General features: G+C 38.2%; 1 long non-coding RNA gene across 1 annotated transcript; it reads left to right on the top strand.

Moving 5' to 3' along the window:
• Positions 1-736: 736 nt before the first annotated feature.
• On the top strand, positions 737-3903 carry LOC129423926 (uncharacterized). The gene is made up of 3 exons (XR_012357705.1): positions 737-1275; positions 3019-3169; positions 3279-3903. It is a non-coding gene; the product is annotated as an uncharacterized lncRNA (long non-coding RNA).
• The last annotated feature ends 8808 nt before the right edge of the window (positions 3904-12711 follow it).

The raw sequence follows: 12711 nt of genomic DNA, 5'->3' as shown, positions 1-12711 counted from the left end.
TATGGTGGCACAAAATAAAACGTGGCATTTTTTTAAGCGGATAAAAAATAAGAACTATATTGTATGGCAGAAGAGCACTTAGTTTGTAGCACTTTGACCTTGGGCGCAGTAATATTAACTAACTAACTAAGTCAAAAAATTGCAACATTTATTTTGTGCCACCGTACTTACTGCTGTCTTTACATAGGGAAAACATGAAAGTGTTTGGTGGCTTCTAAATTCATCCCTTTTTGGATCCTAAGGAATGAATGGGGCTAAGCTAAATGCTAACACATTCACGACACGCTGTACAAAGATTAAGTGCACGCATTGAAACAAGATAGGTATGTATCAATTCGTCTATGTTGGGGTAAGAACATTGTAAAATATTGAAACAAGGTGGTGTTTTCCTTTAAGGTATACACCAATGTGTACACTGTAAAAAAATCTGTAGAAATTATAGTAATATAATTAGCTGCCAGTAACTTACTGTATATTTTACATTTATGTTATTTACTAGTAACAGTTTGTTTAAAGTTAAATTAACATGAAACATTTTCAGTCTTTATTTTCTACAGTAAGTTACTGGCAACCAGCTGCATAATTACAGCAAATTTTTGTAGGATGTAGGATTTCCTCTTCGTATAATTCCACATTAAAATGTGACCAGTTAAAATTTTTGTGATTACTGTTCTCTAAATAAAATCATCTTACGTAATGTAAACAACATTCTGTGAAAATATAACCTCCCAGATAGCAGTCAGTTCTGGGCCGATTCTGGCTTTTTTCCGCCAGTGTCGGCTGAAAGCCGGACAGATTTTTAGTGTATGCGCCAGAACTGGCCCAGATGAGGAAATAGTATACCAGTAATAAACACTATTTATAGCTGTTGGCCCGAGTGTAAGCATACTCAGCTGAAGTCCGGGTCTACTAAAGTAGCGTCTCAGTGTAATCGGGCCAAATCTGGCATTGTGTAGTCGGACCGACTACGTTGCATTGTGCCTGGACCGATTATGGTTTGATATGACACTGCCAAGATGTGTATGATGTCAGAAATTCAGTATGTGGCCCGATACCAGTGGAACTGACACATGCCGGTTGTAACGCTGTTTGGCGGCAATTTAAAAATGTTTATGCTTCAGACGGACAGTATACAGTACACGGCCCGATTCCGTGATGCGGCAATCAGCCCTCTAGCTGTTAGGTAACATCACGACTGCTGTTATGATTTGAATCAAGCAGAGCACAGCACAAAGCTGAGCTCCCGTTCGACACAGACACCATCATCAATAACTGGTAAGTCACTGATTTAGTTTTTATATGTTAAAAATGCATGATAACAATAAAAAGGAATTGTTTGCTACGTATTCAAAACCGTGAATTTTCCTGCATGTTTAGCCAGCTATCACGTTAGCTTAAATATTGTTGATAGTAAGCTGAATCCATTTAGAAAGATGTAAATAACCAGTCGTCGTTCACGTGCAGGTTAACAGGTTTTTAATAATCAAGCAGAGAATTCAGACACACGTTCGTATCTTCATAAAAAGGAGCAGTACACACAACCTTATTTGAGCTGAAGTAGTTTTAAGAAGTTAAAGAGCACCCTGCTGAAAAATCCAGCATCAAACCAGCATGGGAATTATGATGGTCTTTGCTGGTGGTCACCAGCATAACAGCACCAAAACACAACATATGCTGTGGCTTGTTTGTTTGTTTGTTTGTTTTTATTTGGATCCCCATTAGCTTCAGCATAAGCTAAAAGCTATTCTTCCTGAGGTTCTATAAACTTTTCATGTGACGATACATTTACTACATTACATAATTACATCTACACATTACACACATCACTTCACACTACACACATTTAAAATAAACAATTGACACAAAAAGAAAAATGAAAATAAAAATACAACTCCGAGTAGATCTAAATCAAAAATAGAATAACAAGTGACCTCTGGTCTACCAGAATTTCTCTAATTAATGTTAAGTATTGAATTATTTTTGAAGATAATATTTCTTTGATGATATTTTAAACCCATGATAAGTATTGTGTTGTTTCATAGCATTTGGGAGAGAATTCCATTCACACATAGCTCTGTACCCTACTGAACGTTGCATTGATTCGGTCTTCACTCTTGGCAAAATAAAACAACCCTCTGTTGCATGCCGTGTTGGATAATGATGTATCTCAGTACTAAAGGATAATTTTGTATATAAAGTAACCGGTGTTTTGTTCATTATAATTTTATATAAAAAACACATAAGTGAATACAAAAATCTGTTCTTAACTTTAAACCATGAAAGGCTTTCATGCATTTTATCAACATTTGATCTAAACCCACAAGAAAGAGCCACACGTGCTGCTTTATTTTGAATCATTGTATGACCAGCATGGGATGCTGGTGCTAATGCTGGTTTGGTGATGGTCCTGGTTTGAGGCTGTTTAGCTGGTGTTCACTAGCAAACCAGCACCAAAACACAACATATGCTGGTCTTGCTGGTATGCTGTTTTTTTCAGAAGGGCACATTATTCAGATTCACGAATTTACACACCCTTTGATGTGTAAGTGTTAAAGACATGTGAACGATGTGCAAATGTACAAAACCCTGCACTGTAAAAAATTTGCTGTAATTATGCAGCTGGTTGCCAGTAACTTACTGTAGAAGTTAAAGACTGAAAATGTTTCATGTTAATTTAACTTTGAACAAACTGTTGCCAGTAAATAACATAAATGTAAAATCTACAGTAAGTTACTGGCAGCTAGTTGGCAGTAACACCCAGTAATACTGTAATTTCTACAGAAATTTTTTACAGTGTAAGTAAACAATGACGCCGGTTATCTTCTTCAACTTAAATCTCTTTTCTTGGACTACAACAAACACACAACAGTTTACTTCTATGGATTGCACACAACTTTTCTTAAATTAGCACACAAAAAATAGCATGCATCACCTCTTTGATATAAGCAATCAACTACTGTATGACCTGTGTCCTGTATGAAACTATGACCAACTATTAAGACTATAAATCTGTTTCAGGTTAACTGGTTGGGGCTTATTGGCGGGACAGATGTACGAGACTGCACATGGCATATATTGAAGAGGGCGACCGACAACTCCCTGGCTTAAAACCTCAACTGGATGGAAAAGACTTTATTTGCCACCCTCTAACTCAGAGAGGTAGTGATTGGTAAATATATCTGTTAATTATTTGTTAATAAAAATTAGACATTTCTTTTTAATATGCTCATTAAATGTTAAAGATTTCACAATGACAATATGGATTATTTATTTTAAAGATGCAGTTCGGAGAAGGTCCCTTACAGTTGTGGAGGGGACAATGAAGAGGTGGCTCGATCGAGAGGGTGGGTGCAAGAGACAACTTTAGCAAAAGAAAAGCAGTTAGTGTTAGCGCCTGTGTTTGAGTCTGCAAAGGAGAATGTTTTGTTCTGTAAAAAGAGTGGTGGTGTTTTGGTTAAATGTGTTTAACTTGTTTTAATTACTTGGCTTGTGTGTGAGAGGTGTGTGTGCGTGTGGGTTGGTATATGTGGTTTATGGGGAATAGTGTATAATGACATGTTTAATATGCTATAAACATGCTTTACAGGGACACAATACTAAGTGGTACTTTTTCAGATTAAAGACTTTCAACAGATTTTTGTTATGGTTGGGCTTAGGGACTGGGGTAAGTTAAGGCAATAGAATATACAGTTTGAATGAATAAAAGGCATTGTGTCTATGGAATTGTCCCAGTAAACCACATATGCCAATGTGTGTGTGTGGTGTGTGTGTGAGAGAGAATTTTTTTCTTTAAATGTTAATTAATTTGTTTTACATGTTGTCTCGCTGTAATTGCTTAAGGGGATAATTCACCCCAAAATTGCAATTTTATCACAAATCACCTCCCCTCTGTCGTTCCAAACCAACAGGTGCTTAGATTGTCTTTAGAGCGGGTTTTTGGATATGTTTGATGAAGGCTGGGAGGCTTCTGTCCGTCCCATTGATTTCGGTGGGTTTTACAGTCCGTTTAACACAAAAGAATGAAAGACATCGCCAAAAAGTCCAGTGTTCCATCAGTATTTCAATGACAATTTTTTTCAACAGTTTGTTCTTCTCCTTGGTCGTTCAAAGCCTGTTAACGACCAGACTATGACTGCTGCTGACGTCACCTGCTGACGTAGTTCCCAGCGTACAGACAGAATAGGCTGCCAAGTAATTTGTACATTTATTTGGGCTGTTTAAGTATTGTTACAATGTTTGCATTATGCTTTAAAAAAAGCGTAGAAAACCAAAAAAAAGCATTGGTAACCACATCAGCAAGTGACGAGAGCTGCAGGTGATGTCAGCAGCATCGCTGTAGTCTGGTCTTGAATACACTTTCAACAACTAAGGAGGAGAACAAATTGTTGAAATCGTTCGTTTTATTTTCTTTGTGCACAAAGTGTTCTTGTCACTTCATAATATTATTATTAAACTACTAATGGAAGATGGACCTTTTTGGCGATGTCTTTCGTTCTTTTCTGGGAGGCGGATTGTGAGACTAACTTAAGTCAATGGGACAGACAAAAGCCTCCCGGTTTTCATAAAAAAATTCTAAAAATGTATTCTGAAGACAATCAGAGCACTTCGTGGTTTAGAACGACACAGGGGTAAGTGATTTATGAGAAAATTATAATTTTAAGGGTGAACTATCCCTTTAAAAAAATTTATAAAGTGGGTTATGTGCTTGTAAAATGTGTTGTGTAAGAGATATATGTGTGTTTGTATTTGTTGGGTTTTTGTAAAGTGTACTGAATTTGTTAAGAATTAATATGTTCAAAATTACGGTTAATTGTTGGTACATTTTAAAACATGTTCATATTTATGTATTTGTTAACTGTTAATTCACATTAATGTGATGTGTGTATTTTTTTAATAAAAGGCTCTTAATCTTCTTAAATGGGTGTATTTTTCTTGAAAAATAAAAAATATACAATATTTACCAGTTTCTGGGCCACATCTGGCCCAGGGATCATGCAGATGTTGTCAGCCACATAAAACAAAGGGTCTGGGCCAGACCTGGGCCAAATAAGCAATTTAAGTCACTTTACAGTGTGCTAGCCAGACCTGGGCCAAATAAGCAATTTAAGTCACTTTACAGTGTGTTAGCCAGACCTGGGCCAAATAAACAATTTAGGTCACTTTACAGTGTGCTGACCAAATCTGGGCCAAGTCAGTATGTAAGATCTATTTTACTGGGTGTGGGCCACAACTGGCCCAGATTTAATAGTTTGATCCAATTTTTAGTGTGTGGGCCAGTTTTGGGCCGGGGACCCAGCCAGAACTGGGCCAGAACTCAAGCAAATATGTGGCCCAGTGGTGGGCCAGCCAGATTTTGCTATCTGGGCTTGATATCTTTAATATTAACTGCGTAAGGTCATGTCAAAGATTGCTAATAAAGTGAAATTAATGATTGAAATTAAAATTGATGCTTCTAATCTCACAAGGTTTAGCCTGGATTTCACAAACATTTATTTGAAACATTTTCTATTTTTACATTTATGCAGTTTGGCAGACACTTTATCCATTCAAGGTATACATTTCTAACAGTATGTTAACAGTAAGTGTGTTGCCTGAGAATCAAAACCACAACTTTAACCTTATTATTTATTTTTTACACATATTGTTTCCTACTATACTCTTTTCTTTCTTCACCCTTCACTTTCCACTGCTTCCCAGACCCAGTATGATCTCAAATGCCATACACCAATGAAACCTGATATCTGACAGTGGGAAATAATCTGTCCTATTGATCAGTATGTCAGCCACTGACTTTGGTCAACGAAAGGCAAGACACACATCCATTAACCCGTAATTGTGACAGTAAGTAAATTTCGCAGTGTAACTCTTTAATTTGATCCATTTCAGTAGAGTTTTGAAACCCACATTTGTTTCCCTACCATAATGTTAATTATTCCCTGCGGCCAGGCTGTCAGTCGTATTAAAGTGTTGTTTTAGCATCAACCTGTGCAGAGTGCCACAGTAAGCTCTAGGGATTGGTTACTGGTGTCGATCTCGCTGCTTTGGAGATCAGAGCACAAATCCCAGGAGGCGCTGATAAACGCCTCGACTTCGGCTTTCGCTGAGAACATCTGCATTATGTCACTCGCATAGCAAACGCAGAGAGAAACAGATCCAATTGTTGCCCAGCACAAGTCTGTGCGTCATTGAATATTTATCATGTCCCTGATATTGGAAAAAGGTTGTCGAGCGGCTGCAGGCCTCAGGGGCAGGGAATTCAACACCCTATTATAGAAGAAGAGCAATATGGCTGTCATCAACTTCCCCCCGGTTGTGTTTAATTAATTATCTGTTACCCAACTCAGATCGCCCACTCTTTAGAAGCTTCCCTTACTCCCAAACACAAGTCTCAACACATCATATTTGAGCATTAAAGACTTATTATCAGTCTAATCTAAGTCTAATTTAAGCATGTAAGAGCTTTTATCACATACGCATGGCTGTATCATGAAGAAAGCAGAGAGTAAATAGATTCGATTACACCATCTAGTCTCAAAATGACAGCTCATCTGTCTATCTCTGTATCAATCCCTCAGGCACATATCATAATACCCTTTCTGAAGGTTTCACAGTTTCTGGATAAACAGGAGACGAATGCTTGTTCCTACAGTAGGGAAATACCCCAGTTACTGTGGTGAAACAGAAAAAAACAGATCTTTATTACTTTATGTTTTGATTAAGAATCTTATCCGTGGTGCTCTAATCCTCCAGCAGTGTGCATTTAAGTTCGAATTGCTGTGGTGTTACAAAGATCGATTTTCTACAACAGGAACATTAGCGATTCTCGAGTTGAGGGTATTAAACTCCAATCATTGTGTTCTATTGTTTGGCATGTCATATTGATTATCTCCCAGGTTTCACTGGCAGGAGTGAAATATTGGAGACCTCAACTATTGTGCACACAGAAAATACTCTTGCCTCTGTAAATGAATAGGTATGGATGCTTGCCTTGGGACGGCAGGTAGGATTAAATACCAGAAGAATTAAATACATAAAGGTGTTGGTGGCTTCCACATTGCACTTAAAGGTGCCATATTATGTAAAACTGTATGTAACTAGTCATAGATGAATAATAATACTGTACATGGTAATGACATATCATGAGCCTCAAACACTATTGTTTAGGTACCATAAAAATGTATCACATGACTGGACAGAGCACACATTCCCATTTACAAAGATACCAGGATTGTAAAAATCTGTTGAGGATTGAAAAAGTTATGATATTTTTAATATTAGAAATCAGAGGGAAAAGTTATATATGGAGGTCAATGGAAGATGTGTGATGCTGCTTATTTACATGTTTTTGCTTGTAACTCTCTCATTTTATCAGATTGTTAGTTTTTTCAAATTAAATCATAAATATTTATGTTTTAAGTTGGAATGGGCCATTTAGTTGGGATTAGTTTGTCATAATCATACTCAGACGCATGGTTTTTAGAACGATGCCTGCAGTTCTGATGTTCTGAGAGGAGGTTCGCTAATCTACCACCACAAACATGACTACCAAATTTCCGTGATTTATTTAAATACCTTCTCCTCCATAGGTTTTGATGAAATTACATGAGTACCAAGATTAAAAATATATATTTTGGCACACCTACCTTTCATTAGTGCCCAGGGTTTAGTGGAAGCACACCGACCGGTTGAAAGTGACACAAATTTTCAAACAGTTGCATTAAAATGAAAACACCTCAGGACTGAAAGCTCAAAATATCAAACGCTTCCGGTGGTTCTTCTTCACGTATTTATTATAGCATTTAGTAAAAAAAACACTACAACCATGCGGTGAGAAGCATGACATGCATTTTAAAGTAACACGCAGGTTGAAACAGATTTTTTGACCCAGAAATTTGATGTGCGTGTCCCGCAATGTCAGCATTTTTACCATGTTATGTAAACCCTGTGCATGCAAAAGGCCACTGAAAAACAGGCCAATCAACATAACACAGACTGTGACGTTACAACTGAAATGTAGCCTTCACCCCAACATTAGATTACACATTAAATTAATAACAGAATTGTTTAAATGCCAAAAGCTGTGACTGCTGAGTTAGTGCTATATGCTAGTTAATGCTATATGCTAATGTAAGGTTGAAGTTCTACTATTGATGTTACAGTTACGTTTTGCAGGTCCATAATGAAAACAAATAAACTCAGAAACGACCATTTCCAATCTCAATACAATTGGTTGTTCCACAAAATCTGTATCTGTTCGTCTGACACAAGCTCAAACATTGAAGGTCTCTTTACTTAATGTGAGCTACTGACATGAGCCTCACTGTTAAACAGCCAATCAGAGAAGAGCTCAACATTATTTTTCATGACCCTTCTAAATGAGGTAATAACAGCCCTTTTCATTCTAGAGATATATCATAGGGTTGTAAATAAACATGTAAAACTGGATCATTTTGGCACTTAATAAATGTATATATTCTAGATATCAAAGAACAATTTAACAATATCAATGCAAAATATGAGGACTCAGATGCAAATGCCGCTAAACGACACCTCAGTTAAAAATGATATTGTGCCCTCAGCACGTATTGTATGTTCATCAAATTCTTTAGTGTCAAATCTGCTTAATCCTGGCTTCAGGACATTCAGAAATACAGAGGCAGAATCTGTTAAACGCCACGTACATTTTTCAGCAAAGTTCAGCAAATTGGATGAATGATGGCACGCAAAACAACCATGGATCAAATTTCAAGTGCACCTACTTCATTGCTAAAAAAACAACATTATTTTGTGTATTTGGTATAATAAAATGCGTTTGCGTGGTTTATGGTTAAAAAACACATTATTTTTCACATACCGTACATTTTTGTAGCTTCAGATTTCCCTGTCTTCCTGAAACACACAGATTTTGTACAAAACTGTTCCTGATTGGCCAGGTAATCTGTAAGTTGTGATTGGCCTGAATACCTCTGACGTCAGCTGGAAATGTGACGCTCCTTACCATGTTTGAAAGATTCTAACAGGAGTCCCAAGTGGGAGGAGTTATGATAATTTCGGTCTTTACTACATCACCAATCCCAGGAAGTAAACTGTTGCCTACAATCCTCGTGTTTGTTGTAGTTCAAGATAGAGATTTGCGTTGGAGACGATAACTCACGTCATCGTTTACTTTGGGGTATGTACCTTTTGTTTATCATAAACATGACTAATACACACTTACCCACCAAAGGAAATGTAAAATCGTGAATCGGACCATAAGCTATAGGTGCGCTTTAAACTTGGGACCCTTGTGAGTATGGACCTGAATACAACACGAATGTGGCAGTGACATGGATCACAGAGCCTCCTAATGTGTGGTTCAGTTTCTTCATTTTTACATTAAATTGCAATGTTTTTAGTTGCATCTTTAGTGATTTTGCAACTGTTTACCATGTCTTGTCCAAAGAAGTGGATTTTATTATTATATTGTCTTAAGGTAGATGTATTTAGGAATGGAGAGAAATGGGTCTCCCTATAAACATCTCTGAATCGAAGTCTAGTTCATGTTTTTATGTCTAGAGCATGGATTAACCTGAGGCAGTTGTCATTGCTGTGAGTGGATTGTCAGCCTGGTGTGAAGGTCAGTATGTGAGAAATGCAGCACAAATACCCACAACAGTAGCCCAGGGCTAACCAGCCTATTCGGTCATTGCCCAGTGGACAGCCTCTGACACCAGCAGCATTACGTGTTAATAAAATTCCCTGTGTAGTTGCAACGTAGCGAGGGCATCGACAGCAACAGTTTGCAATCCATCTCACAACCTCTCATTGTTTTATACCTGTTACAAGAGCGGTTGCCTTCGGGGAGGCTGGTGTCTAACTCCTGTAGCCGACTTCGATCACGCCAGTCGCTTGGGATGCACTCTGCATTATGAAGATAAACTTTCTCGCTCTGGCATCGATCGATATGGCAATCCACAGTCTGATTCACTCGGACATCTCTCTCTTTTCTCCTGCAATACAGACGGCACAAACTGGCTTTAGATGTATGTAGCAAATATGTGCTGCTTTAAAAACCTGGACTTAAATGTGTTAGCATTGACAGTAGTATTGCACTGAGCCTAAAGCGTTTTGTTTTTTTACAACCTTTAATTCATCGCCATGTAGATAGGAAAAAAACAAAATTATTTATTTAGAGTAATTAATACCCTCATGACTGGGTATGGTAATTTAATTTTCATGGCTTATAATTATGGAAATACAGATTGACAACAGAGAGCAGAAACATTATCTGTGTCTCAGCATTCAACATTAGGATGGCTTATATGAAAGATTGCATTTTAATTGCGAATATAATAATCAGAGCATGAGACCACTCCTGGAGGAAGGAGATAGATGAAGAGAGTCCTGCAACATTTCACCAGAGATTTAGTCATCAACCAAGTGCATTATTGCTTTGTATTATACTATTTTAAGCTCATTATGAAAAGCAACATTTGAGCAGATGTGCATGCAAGTGTGTTTACAATTTGCCTGGTGCAATTTTCCATCCCAATTCATGTGTACCCAAGTAGATATTAACATCGAATGTTGAATATTGATGAAACAGTATGACCCGAAATGATAGCTTCTCCATAGCGGCCACCCCCTCTTCCTACACCTCTCCGCAGGACACAGAGAGAAGCTAATGGCCATGCAATGCCTGTCATAGTTTCAAAAGCACTGCCTTTGTTCCAGCACTGCTTGGCACTACACCACCCTATAGGCCCAGCCCTTACTAAAAATGTCAGCGAATATTGATTTGGTGGGGAGCAACAAAGACTTCACTAAATGATAGCTCCCTTTGTGCTGCGCCGATGAAAGGGCTAGACCTTTCCCCATCGCTCCGGAGCACTTCGATGGTGCTTAGCCCATCAATATTTCATATCCGTCTTACACTACAAAGCGAAGACAAATTGATAGAAAGCAGTCTTATACGCATCAGGAAATGTGTATTATGGTCCAGCATGATATATTTAATCAATTCAAGTTAAACGCACTCACACTACGGGTTTGTTTGTTTGTTTGTTTTGCTGTTATTTAATACTTAAAGAGGAATGTACTGATATTCACACCTGTATAATAAGCAGTAGAAACGCTACCTGATATTAAAGGGATGTAAGAGGATATGCATGAATTGTAGTTCCCACAGGCTCTTCGTGTTTATTCGCTGTACTGTCGACTTCAAAGGGTTGGAATTTGGGTTATGGGGTTTGGGTAAGGGCAAGTTACGTTTGATAATAATGCAAATAAAATATAATATCTTTCACATCGGCCTACTTTTTAAGGCCAATGATATTGGACCCACTCACTTTATCTCTAATTTAAAGCGTATGTCTGTCCACTTGTCAGAGCACCGTCAATGAAATCTATTCCACTAGAGGAATGCCCTAATAAATTAAACTCCATTCCACGTTTTAGCTACAGCCTTGACTTCCGCACTACTGCTTCCTCAAATCCATTCCACTTGCCTCATTTAGGGGCGGTTTTTACAGACAGTGGCTGTTTCTAAATGTCAATGAAGGATCCTCGGAAGCCAGAATTTCGAGGATGCTACGTCATTGACATTCGCAGAAAGACTGTTCCAATGTTGAGGATCCTCGGAATTGCAACCAAGGACTGAGTCCTTCATTCAAAAAATATCCCATATACAGGAAAAGATGCATATGTGTATCCTTCGCACTCTTTGCGCTCTCAAATCACCCACAATCCTATGCTCGCAGCGCCGAAAGCATACATTTTACTGACGTAATGACGCAATGACGTGCACTTGCTAGCTTGTTCCATTTACGTGTTCTCCAAAGTCTAAAGAGGAGCCTCGCCTAACCTCTGAAGGAAGTGACTTGGAAAGACCAGTCCTGCCAAGAAAGTATCCTTGACATTGAGAAACGGCAAGGGCTTATCCTAGTCCCGGACTAAAATGCATGTTTGAGCTGCCTTAATTTGAAAACACCTTGTTCTGACATATTTATTTTTAACACATATCAGTGCTATTGTTTTGTCTCAAGATGAAAACCATGAGTGCATTTCTCGAAAAATCACATAACTTGCTGCTGAACCACCATAGTACAAGGCATAGTTGGAGAAGCTAACTACCTCGTCAAGACTGTTTCCCGAAAACATAGTAACTTCGTTGCACATTCGTCGTTTGAACCATGCTGGTTCAACAACATAGTTGATGATGTCACAAGGGAAGTGGAGTACTAGTTAATCTGTTCAAATCGATTTAATGTCAGATTATTGCTGTAAATAATGTAAATTGAGTCGGAAAACTGATTTTGCTAATATGATTGAATCCTTTGTTGTTTTATTTTAAAATATTCATAAATGCGCAGGTTCCCTCTTATGTCACTCCTCCCAGACATTCCCGAGGGTCTAAAAGCCTGTAGGTTTACACCATAGACCAGGGCTGGTGAACCCTGGTCCTGGAGGGCCACTGTCCTGCAGAGTTTAGTTCCAACCTTAATTAAACACACCTGAAAAATCTAATTAAAGTCTTCAGGATTTCCTGGAAATGAATTTGATGAGGGTTGGAACTAAACTCTGCAGGACTCTGCCATAGACTGTAAAAAAAAGATGGATGTAGTGTCCGTGACGTCACCCATAGGTTTCTCAAGATCGTTTTTGAAGCTTAAAGTAGGTGGTGCCTGCCGTCGCCATCTTGGCCACGCGTCACCGCGCATCACTAGTGGATAT

This window comes from Misgurnus anguillicaudatus, chromosome 15 (genome assembly GCF_027580225.2).
Source record: "Misgurnus anguillicaudatus chromosome 15, ASM2758022v2, whole genome shotgun sequence".
In the NCBI taxonomy this organism is placed as follows: Eukaryota; Metazoa; Chordata; class Actinopteri; order Cypriniformes; family Cobitidae; genus Misgurnus; species Misgurnus anguillicaudatus.
This window is presented reverse-complemented; position numbering and strand designations above follow the sequence as displayed.